This window comes from Heterocephalus glaber, unplaced genomic scaffold (assembly GCF_053883595.1).
Source record: "Heterocephalus glaber isolate CG9 unplaced genomic scaffold, H.glaber_assembly_v1.0 deba00001565, whole genome shotgun sequence".
Classification (NCBI taxonomy): domain Eukaryota; kingdom Metazoa; phylum Chordata; class Mammalia; order Rodentia; family Bathyergidae; genus Heterocephalus; species Heterocephalus glaber.
Window position 1 is genome coordinate 66,842 of NW_028258352.1, and position 16,487 is coordinate 83,328.

Sequence of the window (16,487 nt, forward strand, 5' to 3'; positions counted from 1 at the left end):
ATTGTTTGTTACCTTTGCTTGTTTTTATTTTTGTTTTTTTTTTTTGGTACTGGGGATTGAACTCAGGACCTTGGGCTTGCAAGGCAGGCGGCAGAACCACTGAGCTAAACCCCCGGCCCATCTTTGTGTGTTTTTAGTCTTGGATTAATGGTGTGGGGTTTTTTTCTTCCCCGTCAGGTTTGTAGATAATTTTTATGTGTAGGAAAATTAACTGTTTGGATATGAGCAAACAATGTTTTTTGCACGATTCATTCAAGTATATTTATGTAGCTATCTTCTGATGTTTCATAGCTTCCTAGTTTTTATAAGTAAATTTTCTCCACCAAGACTCTAAAGATTCTCCTGTGTTTCCTTCTGTTAAGTATATTATTTTCATTTTTAAATAAAACACCAGGTACTGCTGGAAATACTTTCGTTGTATGGAGTAATGTAAGGTGGCCAGTGTATTTTTTCCAGATGCCTGTCCTGCTGTCTCAACACCACTTATTGGTTCCTTTGGAACACCAGCTTTACCATAGGTTAAATTCTTGTGTGTGTTTGAACCTATTCTTGGTCTATTCCATGTCTATTTGTCCATTCATGTACCAGTGCCAAACTTTTAAACATTGAGGGATAGTTACTTATTATTCATTTTGCACGCTGGGGAACCCAGTACTTTTCACAGGTTAGGCAAGTTCTCTCCTGCTGAGCTACACTCCCAGCCCAGACCTAAAATAGTTTAAAAAGTATTAATTTCAATAAATTATTTTGAAGGAAAGCGATGTTGGAAGATTTTAGTAGCATCTTCACAGTGAGCTGTTTTAGATACTTCTAGGCTTCATCTGCTCTTCATGTGAGGACATACAGTCACTTACCTACTTGGAACTGCTCTTGGTTACAGAAGTAAGCACTCATTCTACATTCTCTTATCCTAGTTCCCCAGTGACCTAGGAAATGAATTTGCAAGTAAAATTGGCCAAGGCAATTAGGTTGGCTTTTTTGTTCTGTAAGGTGTAAACATTAACTGACCCACAATAGGCTCAAGTTTGATGCTTCAGTACGCAACCTCCTGTAGTTAACTGGCCCTTTGATATTCTCTGGGAAAAAATAAAATTGCTACAAAATTTTAGGGTAATGTATGCATGAGTTGGTAAAGAGAAACTTCTTTAGCCACAATTTTAGAGCAACAGAAGCACATTTTTGTTATATGACCTTGCAAATTTGCTAACTGCCCTACTGAAAATAGTTGCACAGAATGTTCCAAACAAGCATTTGTTTTTTTTAAAAAGAAACTTATTTAGCTTCCATCTTGAGCTTGTCAAATCCTTCCTTTTTAAACTGTTATATTTATGTATACATTTGTTTTAGTGTTTTTTTCTTCCTTTGGATTTTTGTCATTCATTTAATTCATCAAATATTTATTGGTGCACAAGGACCTGAGTTCAATCCCTGGTACCAAAAAAAAAAAAAAAAGAGTAAATATTTATTGGGCACCTGCTCTGTGCTTAACAGCGTTCTAAGTACTGATGTGCAGTGGGGAACAAAACAAAGACCCTGCAATGGAGCTGTGGTGATGCACACCTCTGATCCCAATACTTGGGAGACCGAAGCGGGAGGATTGCCATGAGTTCAAGGCCAGCCTGAACTACATAGCAAGACCTTGTCTCAGAAAAACCAAGGACCCTAAATACGTTGAATTTACAATGTACTGGAGGGGACAGGCAAAATACAAAAAAAAACTCAGGTTGTCATCAATTCTGTGGAAAAAATAAAGTAGGATGGTGTCATAGGGAATCACCTTGGGGGCAACAATTAGTAGGAAGTTGATATAGTTAATAATAAACATCAGTTATCATTTGTTAGAGGCTATAAAAAAAATGGGGAAAGAATAGACCTTACATAAGATCCTGTGAAAAATCTCAGGTTTTCTACACTCAAGCTATGTGGTCTGAGAAAATTATCTAACCACTCTGATTCCTCGTTTTTTCAATGGCCCAGAGGGGGAAATAATAACTAGTCCATGGTAGTTTTCCAAGATTTAAATGTGATAGGTCTGGAGATGTCTGTTGGTGGTAAAATGCTTACCTGGCATGCATGTTGTTTAGGTTCCATCTTTAGCACTGGAGAAAAAAACAAGCAGCATAAGCAAAAAAACAAAACAAAACACAACCTAGAAAAGTGTTTGACCTGTAATAGTTGCTGTATAAGTAGCTTAAATATTATTAGCTTAATAACTTTATTCATCAAAAATTTTAAAATTAGAAAATTTGCTGTGATTTCTAGAGTTTTAATATCATGTGTCTAATAAGATAGTATGTTTCAAAGACAGTGCCTTTAAATAGCCATCATGCCAGTTGTCACCATGGTAACTGCTAAAATGGGGAATTGCTGATATCAATATATTCATTTCCATTAATTGTTGTAGTTTAATGTTCATCTACTCTTGGCCAAACTTTTTTGAGGCCATGTATAACAGAAAGGGAAATGAATTTGTTTTGAACATTATGTCAGAACAAATTTTGGTACATCTAAAAGTTAGCACATGAAAGAATCTGGTCATAAGAACAGTTCTGGCTTGTAAACACCCGTACTACCACTCTTTCATCTTTTTCACACTGAGAGGAAATTATGATTCCAAGGTGTCTATTTAATACCTTATTCATACTGCTAGAGATCCCAGCTGGAATCCTACCAGGCCACAAGAGCACAGGCACCCAGAAGATATCAAGTCTGACAGGGCCACTGTGCAGATTTCCATTGTGGGGATTCTGAGGCCATGCTGAAGTCATTCTTTCTCAGATAGGCAGCCTAATCAAATGTTATCCCAGAGTGGAGCAGGTTATGGAGAGGTTAGGGAACAGGGTGGCAGGTTAGATAGAATTAAGATGCCTGGAACAGGCCAGGTTGATGCAACAGGTGCCTACATCCAGCAGTAAGAAAAGACAGGAAGGTCCAGGTAACAACTCCACTGGTTTTAGACATATTTCTGAATACGTGTTTCTGTTTACTTGTATATTCCAAACGTACATGATTTGTTACCAATTATTCATTTGCTGTAGAGACAGAGTTATGCTAAATAGCTCCCATTCTTTCTTCTTTTTCCCTCTCTGTCAATAAAGAGATATCTCTCCCTTGGTTGGCCCCAAGTTGATGGGCAAAGGATTCAACTTAGACTTTCATCCACTGCCCCCATAATTTATATTTTTACTTCTCCCTCTCTAATAATTTGTTCTCCCTCTGCCTGTCAACATGCTTATATGCTTCTTACCTTTAAAAAAAAAATCCACCAGAATCCCCTATTCTGACCTTTAACTTCCTTTCTTGGCTGTTTTTAGGAGTAATGTGACTCTACTTCTTTTATCTTTTATTTCCTCCTTAATTCTATGATCTTACTAAATGCTTCTGAATTCTGAGGCCTTATCTTGTTCTTGCTAGAGTCAGCAGTGATTGTCTAGGGCAATGATGGCGAACATTTTAGAGCTCTCAATGATACAAAGAGCCCACTGTGGCACATGTGCCATAGGTTCACTGTCACTGGTCTAGAGCATGCTCACTGTCTGCTGGACATCTCCAAAGTATATCCTGGGCATTTCAGACCAATGTGAATCTCTGCATGAATCTCTGCATGAATCTCTGCATGAGTGGATTCCACTTCCACAGGATTATTTTAAAATATGTCCACAAATTCTTTGATACTTTTCCTTTTAAGAGGTGGAGCTTGATGTTCCTCTTTGGCTGGACTTTGTGACTCCTTTATAATTAGTAGAGTAAGGCAGAAATGATGGTATAGAACTTCAGAGACTAGGCCACTAAAGACATTGTGGCTTCTTCCTCTCTTCTCCCTCTTCCTGGATCACTTGCTTTGGGGGGAGCCATCTGCTATGTTGGGAGGGTATTCTAGCAACCCTACAGAGAGGTTCATTTGGCAAGGAACCAAGGTCTCCCATCAACAGCCAGCACTACCTTTCCAGGCATATGCGTGAACTTGAAAGTGGATCCTCTAGGCCAGTTGAGCCTTCAGATGATGTTGGCCTAGCTGACGTCCTGATAGCAACCTCATGAGAAGCCCTGAACTTGACCCAAACAGCTAAGCCTCCTCTAGATTACTGACCCACAGAAATGGTGATGTAATAGCATGTTTGTTGTTTTAAGCTGCTAAAATTTGTGGGTAATTTGTTGTATAGCAATATTTAACCACAAATGGCAAACCTGTTTTCCTAGTCCCAGTGAATTATACCCAAACCAGGAAACTCCTTCCCCTCCAAGATGGAATCTATGACCAAGTCCTATTATTTCCACTAGGTATCTCTTAATTCAGTTTGTTCTGGTTGTCCTTGTCACTTTCTTAGTTTATTTTTCATTTAGATTTGTAATCCAGCCCCCACTCCGCTGTCAGAGTAGTCGTTCTCAAATATGAAGTTTGATCATCTTTCTTCATTGGTTAATTTGCCCTCACCAAGTAGAAGTAATCACCACCTTCACAATGCGGGTAAAGCCATTTGAGATTTGATCCTGGCCTTGCCTTGCAGTTCCATCTCTTGTCTCATCCATCGGAAATGGGTCATGGTGGTCAGAACTTGCCATGGCTTTTCCTGTTTCTGTGTTTTAATATATGATGTCCTCTGTGCTTTGGGAAGGCTTTCACCACCTCTCTGAGCATTCTCCACTTACCGAAAGTCAGGCGTTCCTCAGCTCTTCTGCCCTAGTCCTCAGTGGATACCTCTGTAATTGCTATGATCATATCACTGTAAGGAATGGTTTCTCAGTTAACATCTGGCTCACAATTAGACTAGATTCTCTCTAGATTAGGGGTTGTGCCCTGTTCATCTTTTTGTTGTTGTTGGTGGTGGTGGTGTTGGTGCTTCTCTGAACTTTAAAAATTTTTGATATTATTTGTTTTATCATGGTAAGAATATGAGTTACCCTGTTAACAAATGTTTAAATGTACAATAAATTTTTGTTAACTGTAAGTACAATGTTATACAGCAGATCTTAGAGCTTATTCATCTTACTTAATTGATACTTTATGCCTGTTAATTAGTACTTCCCATTTCCCTTCCCCAGTCCCCTAGCAATTACCACTTCACAATTTGATCCAATGAATTTGGCTGTTTTAGATACGCTATGTAAATGGAATCATGCAGTATTTGTTTTTCTGTGACTGGTTTATGTCAGTTAGCATAAAATCCTAAAGGTTCAGCCAGAGTTTTTGATAGGTTGACTAGTATTGCATTGTGTGTTCTGTTTATGCATTTATTCCCAGATAGGCATTTGGGTTGTCTCTGCCTCTCGGCTGTTGTGAATTGTGCTGTGACCTACATAGGAATGCTGATATTTCATTGAGGTCTCTATTTCAATTCTTTTGTATATATACTGTACCTAGTACAGTTCTACATTTGATTTTTTTAAGGAATTTCTTCATTTGACTTAAGGAACCCTCATACTGTTTCCTATAGCAGTTGTACCATTTCATATCCTGCTAAGTGTGCACAAGTGTTCCATTTTCTCTACATCCTCACCAATACTTGTTGTCATTTGATTTTTTTGGTAGTAATCATCGTGACAGGTGTGTGTTCTGTTCATTTTAAGCCTCTAGAACTTAATGAAATATTTCAGCAGGGTGCCTCAAACTTGTACTTCAATATGGATTTCACAGTTAACAGTTTCAGAGTACACAAATGTAACTTTATTTCTCTGACCTGAACTTAGCGCTTTTCCATAAGTTGTTTCTCCAAAAGGGCAGTGATGTACCTTTATGGATGGCGGGGGGAGGTCTGGCTCATGCCATTGGTACCTGTCTGCATAGGCTTCATTAGTTGTTGGCATCATGTTTGTGTCTAGACTGAAACCTCTGAGTCCCTTTCTTCTCTGTGTTGGTCTTGTTGGGCTTCCTCCTTCCTGATGTGAGAGTTGTCCAGGTTTTCAGGCCTGGGTCCAGCTACTTCAGTGTCTTTCCCAACCATGTTCCCTGGGACAGGCTGTATGAGACTGTGTGATGCCCCCGGCCCATCCTTCTGGCCATGGCAGCTTCATGAGTGCTGAGCATCTTTAGGAGACCTATGTAATACCACTGAGTTGTCTGGGATTTCTCTTACTTAATCCCTCCTTAATCTCAAGTCTTAGTTTGGGATGGCAAAGAATAGAAGATGTAGATACCTTTTCAGAAACTTATCAGCATGTTTAAAAGAAAAAATGCTTCTTCCAATGGAAAACTCTGACTTCCAACAGATACTTGCTATCAATTTAAGGGCCTATTTTAGGGTAGAAAGCCACAACTATTCACTGTAACTTTTAAAATGTAAATATTAAGTGATTTTAAAATTAATTACCATGTTTCATATATTTGTAAGAGGGATCACACTGTGATCTTTCACTATTTATCTATAGCCAAGGACAGAATCCAGAGTCTTTCTATTTAATTTCTATTTCTGTTCATAGAAAGCCAAACTAGGAATTATAGGTCATCAAATTATAATGAATAGACAGTTCTCAGAAGCACAAATGGCTGATAAATACACAAATACTTAACACCACTGGCCATTAGAGAAATGAAAATTAAAATGATACTGAGATTTTATCTCACCCCAGAAAGAATCATCATCAAGAAATCAAATAATAACAAATGCTAGGGAGGCTGTATGGAAAAAAACCCTTCTACATTGTTGGTGGGAATGTAAACTAGCACACCCACTATGGAAATCAGTATGGAGATTCCTCAAAACACTGAAACTAGAGGGCTGGGGATTTAGCTCAGTGGTGCTGCCACCTGCCTTGCAATTGCAAGGTCCTGAGTTTGATTCCCAGAACCAAAAAACAAACAAAAAAACTGAAACTAGAAATATCTTCTTGAAAGAGTTTAGGATACCTACCATATTACAGTGAGTGATCTGTGCATACCCATGTTTATAGCAGCACAACCCATAATAGCTAAATCTTGAAAGTGGCCTATATATCCATCAGCAGATAAACAGATAAAGAAAGTATGGTATTTATGTACAATGGAGTACTACTCTGCCATAAAAAGATAAACTTGAGTCATTTGTAGGAAAATGGATGAGCCTTTCGACCATAATGTTAAGTGAAATAAAGCAAACACACAAGCTTAAATATTGCATGGTCTGTGTTACATGAGAAATCCCAAGTATAGATAAAGAGCAAAATAAAAGATAGATAATAGGAAGTAGGGAAATAGATCTTTGTCAAAGAAGAAGGGGATCCAGAGATGGGAGAGGGGAGGAGAGGAAGGGAAGGTGAAAAAAGCAATTAATGTGTTATGTACATGTACCAACTCCCCACAAGGAATGTAAACATGTATTGCAAAAATGTATTAATAAATAAAAAGTATATGTACAAAAAAGAGATATGGGTAGCATTTACAAAAAAGAATTATAGGTCATCAGAAATGATAACAAAAGTTTTAGCTCTGATATGTCTATATTCAGATTAAATGTGGATGCAGAGCTTATAGTAATTGCTTACTAAAGGTTGCATTCCATATTCTGTCACTTCCTGAGTTAGCAAACATATTTCACTTAAAATCTGGAAGGCTGAGCACTTTTATCTAGTAGATGTGGGTGAGTGGATTCCTAACTCACTATTTGATTAGCTTTGACCCTGGAAAATATTTCTTCATATCATTTTGCGTCCTTTCAGTGTTTTAAATATACCAATAACATATCAAAATGTATTTCTTCAGTTTGTGAAGAAAAGTTTCAACTACTGGGGAGTCAAACTGAGGAGACCCAGCTACTTATATTGCAGTTCTGTTGTATCAAGATTCCCTAGGGCCAGGGGTTTAACTCAGTGGTACCATGCCTGCCTTGCAAGCATGAGGTCCTGAGTTTGATCCCCAGTACCAAAAAAAAAAAAAGATTCCCTAAACTCTTAGCATTAAAATCATAATAGTTTGGCTAAGATTCAAGCTGCCTCAAATACTGATTACTGAAATACAGTACTTCAGTGAGTCTCTGGAGGTCATAGAAATGATCAGCAAGTTTATCAGCATTATTAAGGTCATGAAAGAATAGTTGTTTTTTATTTTGTTTTGTTTTGTTTTGTTTGAGAGAGGGTCTTGCTATGTTGCCCAGGGAAGCCTCCAACTCGTGACAATCCTCCTGCCTCAGCTGGGTGCTGGGATTATGAAGATGCACCGCCATGCCCAACAAGAATACTTTTATGTACTCCCTTATTTTAAATATCTATGTGAATGCCTTTCCCTTTAACAACCAAATGGGAAAGCAGAAACTGATAGCTACCGACTGTACTGCATGTTGACCATAGTTTGATACCAAAATCTAAGGGTGCTCAAGTTCCTTTTGCAAAATGGCATAGTATTTGCATGTAACCTATATGCATTTCCCTGTGTGCTTTAAATCATCTATAGATTACTTATAATATTGAGTTCAATATAGTTATTATACTAAATTGATTTAGGGATTAATGACAAGAAAAAAATCCATGCATTCATTATGGACACAATTTTTAAAAAATATTTTCAATCTAAGCCTTAATCCCAAGATGTAGAATTTGCAGGTATGAAGAACTGACTATACTAAGATTAAATTATTTGATCATCAACTCTTCTCTGAAGAAGACACAGTGCCACATATCAGTATTAAATGCATTATCTTTTATCCTATGGAGCTACTCTTTTTCTTCACTATCCTCCATTAATGTAAATCCCTGGGCCCTTTCCCAGGGTACCTTGGCCCTTGTATATGAATCTGATATATGGAAGGTGCTGATTCATGTCCCAAAACATTTATTATTAACTTTTCATTTCTGTGTGTTCTGTACCTGTTTTTTATCTCTAAGGAATATAGTTGGGATCTTTTCCTTTTGGTAATGAAAAATATCATCAGTTTTTCACTGTGAAACATTATTTTGTCTTTGAGGATGACACCTTGATTGGTTTACCAAAGAGGCCATTGTATAGTCATGCATGAGGATGCAGTCTGAGAAATAACCAATTTTATTGTTGTGTAAGCATCATGGAGTGGACTTACACAAACTAAGATGGTTAAGGCATCACTAGGTGATATAATCTTGTGAACCACTGTCATATCTGCAGTCCATCATTGACCAAGTGTCATTACACAGTGCATAACTATAATTTGAAAGTGATCTAGTTTTCTGCTACTATTGCAGAAACTTCATAAAAGCAACAGAACACTCTGGCCTTAGGAGCAAACAATTCAATAATCCAATAAATTTTGTTTTAGTATTTGCCTTTGCTCTTCTGGCACATCACTTGTCTCTCCAGCTTGCAATCTAGTCCTGTTCAATAGTGATTATTGTAATTGTTAAGAATCATATTTATAATACTCCAACATGACTTTTTTTTTTTGCAGTGGGGATTGAACCCAGTGCCTTGTGCATGCCAGGTAAGCCCTCTGTCACCTAACTACATCCCCAGATCTTTTTATTTCAGTTTTTGAGACATGATGTAACTATGTTTCCCAACCTGGCCTCAAACTTGTGATCCTCCTACTTTAGCCTCCCAGGTAGCTGGGATTATAGGTGTGCACTACCATACCTGACTCAACATGACTTCTGTTCTTTGTTGAATCACTTGGCTATATCAAGTTTTCTAAATTGATGTAGTGTTAAAAAATAGAGGTAAAAACCCTGAATTTTAATAAATATGAACACAAACATGTATGTAAACATCAATACACAAATATTATGAAGATGTTTTGTGGAAAAATTGTAACAGACTGGCCAAAATGAACCACATTCTTTTAGCTGAAGGAAAATGACTAGTATTTGTAGTGCTAAGATAAATTTCAAACCTAATGATTACATTAAGAACATAACAGGATATCAGGGACTCTAATACTTTGTCATTTCAAATTTGTGAAATATATGTGAACAAAATTATTTAATTTGTTTCTTTTGAAATAGAAATTCCTAGCATACCTTTGGGATGCTTCTGTGGGCCTTTATATGTCCTGCAGAGGAGTTTGGGCCATAATCCTGAAAGACAGTCTTAAACACCACAGTGCCAAATGTTGAAATCCTGAAATTTCAAATGTATGAATTCTAAAATCCTGAAAAAAATAACTGTGGAAAGATAATTTAAAAGACATTTATTTACATCCTTTAAAGGAGGTTTATTTAAGAAATACACAAGAACATGTCCATTTTATACAGCAGTTATAGGCCACTACATAACAAAGGCAATAATACATATATCAAGCATGCTCAGTTGTATGTGTGTAACATTTATGAATAGATGAACCATGTGTGTGAAGAAATAGGTCCAAATACAGACATATATTAACTATGTTTGGTAATTCTATGACCTAGCTTTATAACTGCAGCTATCTGAAAGGCAACGTAAGTGTTTTGATGAGTTCCATCAGAAACTGCAATGGATCACTGCATGCAACTGAAAACACACTAATCCCATCCCCAGAATTGGTCTTTCTACCACCACCACTACCCCCACCACTCAGCCCCAAATTGGAATTGCAGTTTCTAGGATTTCGACTTTTGGAATTGTAATCTTTTGGGATTGTGGTTTTTGGAATTATATACTTTAGGGATTTTGATTTTTCAGAATGTCAGCATTTGGGATTATGACATTTGGATTTGTGAATTTCAGGTTTATGATCAGCACTGCCTCCAGCCACAGACAGTCTGTATCTGTGCTCTAGTCACTTGGTGACAAGGACTGTGGTGAAAGTCAACCTGACCACTGACTGTTGGTGAGTGTGCTTGGTAGACCTTTATAAAGACATGATGTTTAGGAACCTTCACTCTTCAGTTGCTGTAAAACAGTAAATACTCTAGTTTATCATCACTTAAGATTTTTGGCTGAAAAATGTCTACAAGGAGATTGAGTTTCTTCACAGTTACTTTTGGGAGACCTTAAACTTATTCCCCTTACTGATCAGATAATACTTTTTAATGTTTTCTGTAATTTCTTGACGTCATTCTTATTTTTTTAAATTTATTCAACAAGTATTTACTAAGAGATTATTGTGTGCTAGGCATTCTCCAAAATAGGACAGTATTTCTGCCTTCACAAGACTAATGTTTTGCACGTGTGGATTTCTCCCATATTATATTCATTCTGTATTTTGCTGCTTATTTTTCTATTTCTTCTTTTTCTTATCTACCATAGTTCAGATTCATAAACTATTTTGTCTATGTTCTCATTTCAAGTTTTGTTCTCCAGTGTAAGCATATAGTAATAATAGTATTAATCCTTTGCATATGGACTTAAAAGTTCTATTGAAAATTTAGTTATAACACTGAAAAACACATTCTTATATAAATTCAAATATAGAAATGGAGTAAAATATGAAATGTTCCCCCTTACAATCCTCACTCTAATCGCTTTCCCCAGAAGCTATACATATAAGTGTTACAAAAATGCCTATTTCCCACGTTTGATAACATTGTTATCTCTTTAAAAATATTAGTCCATATGATGGGTTTTTAAATATTTCACTGCTTTGGCTGATCTTTGCTGGGTACTAGATGGTTAAGCATCTTTTCATGTTTGGTAGTCATTTGTATTTTTCCTTTTGTGAATTGCTATTTTTGTATACTTTTGCCTTTTTTTTCAGTTGGATTGTTTCTTCTTGAGTTAATTTTGGTAATCTGTATTTGCCTAGAAAATTATCTGTTTTGTCTAGTTTAAAAATCCATATATGCAATTATGTCCTCTTTCTTGCTTCTAATTTGAATGCTTGTTTTTCTTCTTAATTCAGTTTGCCAGAGGTTCTATCATGTTAGTCCTTTCAAAACACTAACTTTTAGTTTTATTAATCAAGACTATTTAAAGTGATTTCCATTTCATTAATTTCTGCCTTTATTTTATTAATCTCTTCTTCTTAATTTCTGTGGGCTTAGGGAAGACCCTTCCCTGCACATAGAAAAGGAAAGAGCAAAGGTTCAGATACAGTTATTTGGCATTTGGGAAAAAAATTTTGGACATCATTCCTCTCCCAACCACAAACACAGACAGTTCAGAATCAATTATGAAATAAGAGAACAGTCGGGAACCAGACAGAACGAGGGCAGATTATCAGCTTTATTTATAATAAGACTGAATTGGAGAATAGTGATTTACCTGTGATCACAGCCTCTAAGGATACCCCAAGTTCCCGTGAGTTAAAGTTAATCAAGAGATTCTTAGAAAAAATGCTTTTGGAAGTTTGATGAAAAGCCAGTTAGGGGCCAGGGATTTAGCTCAGATGGCTCCGCAGCCTGCCTCACAAGCACAAGATCCTGAGTTCGATCTCTGGTACCAAAAAAAAAAAAGCCAGTTAAAGATGAATAAATCAACTTCTTAGAGACACTGAGGGCCAAATGGCCTCAAGGGAGGTCAGTCTTTCATTTCCATTTGGAGGCCTAGATCAGAAACAAAAAAATGAGTTGGCGGTCCTCAGTTAGTGGCTGACAGAGCACAGCCAGAATGGTGGAGGATATGATCTGCGGGCTCAGAGAGGCATGTGAGACCAGCAAGGGAGGGAAGGAACCAGAGAAGAGGGAGGGGCCAGGCACTGCTACCTCATAGGAGCATATTGCCAGGCCCAGAGGGGGTACGGTAGTGGAACTTCTGAAAGAGGAGCAGCTGGCAGTCAGGTAGGGTGCTGCACATCCCAATCTTGATGGCAGGAGAGTGGAGTTGTGGGCACATGGTAAGTGAGATGAATTTGTCTGTGGGGGACTGGGGCTGAGTCATTCTAGACTATCCAGGGTACTTGTTCTTTTCCGAAATTAGTTTAACATCTGCTTTGGCACCAGAAAGGTAGCTGTTTTCCTATCCCTGGCTAATTAAACAAATGCAAATCTCTGCTGCCTGGGAGGGAAGCACAGTGCGGGTGGCAGGTGTATAGTGCTAGAAGCAGAGGGTGGTCTGTGCTGGGGTGGGAGAGCAGCAGGAGGGCCTACCCTGGAGTCAGATATGCCTCATCCCTACATGACCTCTCCAGGTCACACTACATGACCTTCGTGTAGGAATTCACCTGACACTATGGTAATGCTTAAATTGGCACATTGTGACTTGTGAGCTGACAGACTTCTTGTTCCTAGTCATGCATTTACCAAAAGAGCCTTGCCTTTATATTTTCATAGGGAGGGCATGATGAACCTTGTCTCATAGCTCATAAAAAGCCAGCTTCACTAACCATCCCTTGCCTAGTGTGATATGCTTCCCTATGTGATTAGTTTTTTCTATGTAATTTCTTACAGTGAAATTTTATGCTTTAGAACAAATTAAAGTCACATAAAGAGACAGATTGGTTAACACAAAAGTCAAATTCCTTTTAGTAGGAATTAATATTTCCAGTTGTACTTTATAGATTTTTTTTTAAAAAAGAGGAATACTGCTATAGATTGGATCTTAATATACCTTGAAGACCTTGTTCCCCTGACTGTGCTGTTAAGTGGTGAAACTTTAAAACTTAGGACCTCATGAAAGATCTTATAATCATTGAAGGTGTGCTCTTGATGGGAATAGTGAGACCCCAGCCCCTTGCTCATCCTATCTTAGTATCCTGGCTATGAAGTGAGCAGCTTTGCTCTACCACACCTTCCCTCCATGATGTCCTGCTTGCCTCACCACAGCCTCAAAAGCAATGGGACCAACCAACCATGGACTGAAACCCCCAAAACTTTGAGCCGAAGTAAACCTTTTCCTTTATAAATTAATATTTCAGGTATTTTGTTAAGTAACAGAAAGCTGAATAGCACAAATATATTTCTATACTCCATGCTTATGTCAATTTTTAGATTTTAATGTATGTCTATTCATTATGACCTGCTAACCCATGAGATAAATAATTTCTATTTATACCCATTTTCTAGTAATAAACACTGGACCTGTTGTTGGCTAGGTGACACTTAGAAACCCAGAAAAAATTTTACTTTTGTTTTCTGGCCCCTGGAAGTCATCCTAAAGCATTAGAGATTCTCTTAGGTATCACTCTTCTGTTATGTAGGAGTCCCAAGAATTCTTACTCTGTCAGTCTTTGCAAACATCTGTTTGAAACTTAGCGTCACTTTCATCTTTTGACTTTTTTCTAGTTATTTTTAGGATTGATAAATTTATTTTCCAAGAGCAAAACAGCATTTTTAAAGCTTTGATTTTTGTCTGGGTTTTAGGAAATTCTTGTTCTGTTGATAGCTGGAGATTTCCTGCTGAGGCACTTAAACTTAGCCCACGCAAAGGTTTCCTTCAGCTGCAGAGTTGGCCTGAGGCTTGGTCACATGAACACTGCCCAGTCCCCATGTAAAAGGAAACCACAACTTGCTACTGTAGTCAGTCATCTTACTCTGCTCTTAGGGAATACAGGAGGAAAATTTTAGAGCCCTTGCAAAGGAAATCTCATCCAGAGTTTAATGATTTCCACAATTAAGAAAGTGCTCTTCAGTTGAATTAAACTTGCTTTCTGCAGTATAAGCCATGAAGTTACAAAGAGTCTTGTGCTATCAGAGCTCATCATTATTGTTATGCTTAAGCAGAATTTTTAAAATTATAAAACTGCTACACATTCATTGTAGATGGTATAGAAAAATTTTGAAAGCATAAGGAATATTGAAATTTCTTATCTCATCACCCATTCTTTTTTTTTTTTTTTTTTTGGTACCAGGGATTGAACTCCTCGGGACCTTGTGCTTGTGAGGCAGGCACCAGAACCACTGAGCTAAATCTCCGGCCCTGACACTCTATATATCAAGAATGGGAGGGCCGGGGATTGAGCTCAGTGGTGCTGTGCCTGTCCTGAGTTCAATCCCCAGTAACCCCCCCAAAAATACATATGGTTTCCAGTAGTCTTTTTCTGTGCCTAAATATAAATGTGGACACTTACTGCACACGTCATTTACAGTTTGTATTTTCTACTAACTAGTATATCGTCATCATTGTTCTACATCATCAAATATTTTACAGTATCAATCCCTTCCCTTCGTCTGTCTCTTCCTTCCTCCCTCCTCCTCTTTCTTCCTCCCTTCCTTTCTGTGGTACTGGGGATTGAATCTAGGATCTCACACATGGTTGGCAAATGCTGTACCACTGAGCTACATCTCAGCCTCTTTTTATTTTATTTTGAGACTGTGTCTTGCTGAGTTGCCCAAACTGGCCTTAAATTTGTGATCCTTCTGTCTCAACCTTCCTAGTAGCTGGAATCATAGGTATGCATAATACTTATTGGTATATTTTAGATGTACATAATGGTAACATTCATCATAGGGAATTTGTACCAGTACATCTTGCTTCTTTTTTTCCCATTCCCCTCCAACTTCTCTTCCCCTCATTATTTACAAAAGCTTTGTTTTCATTTTTTTTCTTCCTATTCTCTTTTTTCTTGTCCTTTTCTTCCTTTCCCCCCTCCCCTTCTTTGTTGCCCTTCCCATTTGAATATGTTCTTCTCATTTCTCAATATGTACTATACATTTTGGTCCTTATTTACACTTTCAATTTCTCACATCAGAGAAACAATGCAGTATTTAAATATATGTGTCTGATTTATTTCACTTAAGAGTATGGTCTCAAGGTCCATCCATTTACCTAGAAATTTCTCAAGCTTATCCTTTTTTATGGCAGAGTAGTACTCCATTGTATATAAAAACCACATCTTCTTTATCTGTTCATTGGTTGATAAGCATTTGGGCTGTTTCCAAGCACAATATCAATTTTTTAACTGAGACATGATTCACATATCACACAACTCACACTTTTAAAAAAAATACAGTGCAGTGATTTTTTTTGGTATATTCACAAAGTTGTGTGACAATCACGTCTATTAAATTCTGAAATATTTTCATTACCTCAAAAAGCAACCCTAGGACCTAGAATGTAGCTCAGCAGTATAGTGTCTGCCTGGCAAGCACCAGTCCCAGAGTTCAAGTTCCAGTATCAAAAAAACAAAAACCAAAACCAACAAAAAATAAATAAAAAATAAAAAGCAACGCTAGAGTGGTTAGCAACCATTCCCTGTTCAATCCCTTCCCTTCATCCAGTGGTGATTTCCTCTTTCTGAATTTGTCTATTCTGGACATTTCATGTAAATGGAATCATATACTATGTAGCCCTTTATGTCTGCCTTACTTTGCCCAACATAATATATTCAAGGCTCTTCATTCCTTTTAAAATTTACTTTTATGTTAAAATTCTATTGAAAGGATGTATTCATTATGTTTACCCATTCATCTATTTAGTGAACATTTTTCCCCTAAGCTTCTATCTGTTGTGAATAGTGTTGCCATGAACATTTGTACACAGGCTTTTATTTAAACTTTTTTTGTGTGTGTAGTACCCAGGATCCAAGTCAGGACCCTGAGTTTGCAAGACAGGCACAGCACCAGTGAGCTACATCCCTGGCCCCTACTTAAACTTTTTTTTTTCAATTATTTTGAATATATACTGAGGAGTGAAATTGCTGGATCATAAAATGTGCTTAACTTTTTGAGAAACTCGCAAATTATTTTGACCAGGGTTGGTACCATTTTACATTCCCACAAGGAATGTTTGAGAGTTCCGGTTTCTCTGCATT

The 16,487-nt window shown here is 37.4% G+C and overlaps 1 protein-coding gene across 16 annotated transcripts in view; it reads left to right on the forward strand.

Moving 5' to 3' along the window:
• LOC101705037 (cytospin-B) overlaps positions 1–16,487 on the forward strand; it is a 394,241-nt gene that overhangs the window by 47,496 nt on the left and 330,258 nt on the right. For 13 of the 16 annotated variants that reach the window (XR_015443362.1, XM_087192079.1, XM_087192081.1 and 10 more), the window contains exons 2-3: positions 9,330–9,362; positions 10,586–10,688. The gene's annotated coding sequence lies outside the window, so the exon portion shown is untranslated. The remainder of the gene's footprint in view (positions 1–9,329; positions 9,363–10,585; positions 10,689–16,487) is intronic. The other 3 variants (XM_087192080.1, XM_087192084.1, XM_087192096.1) reach the window with 1 other exon arrangement.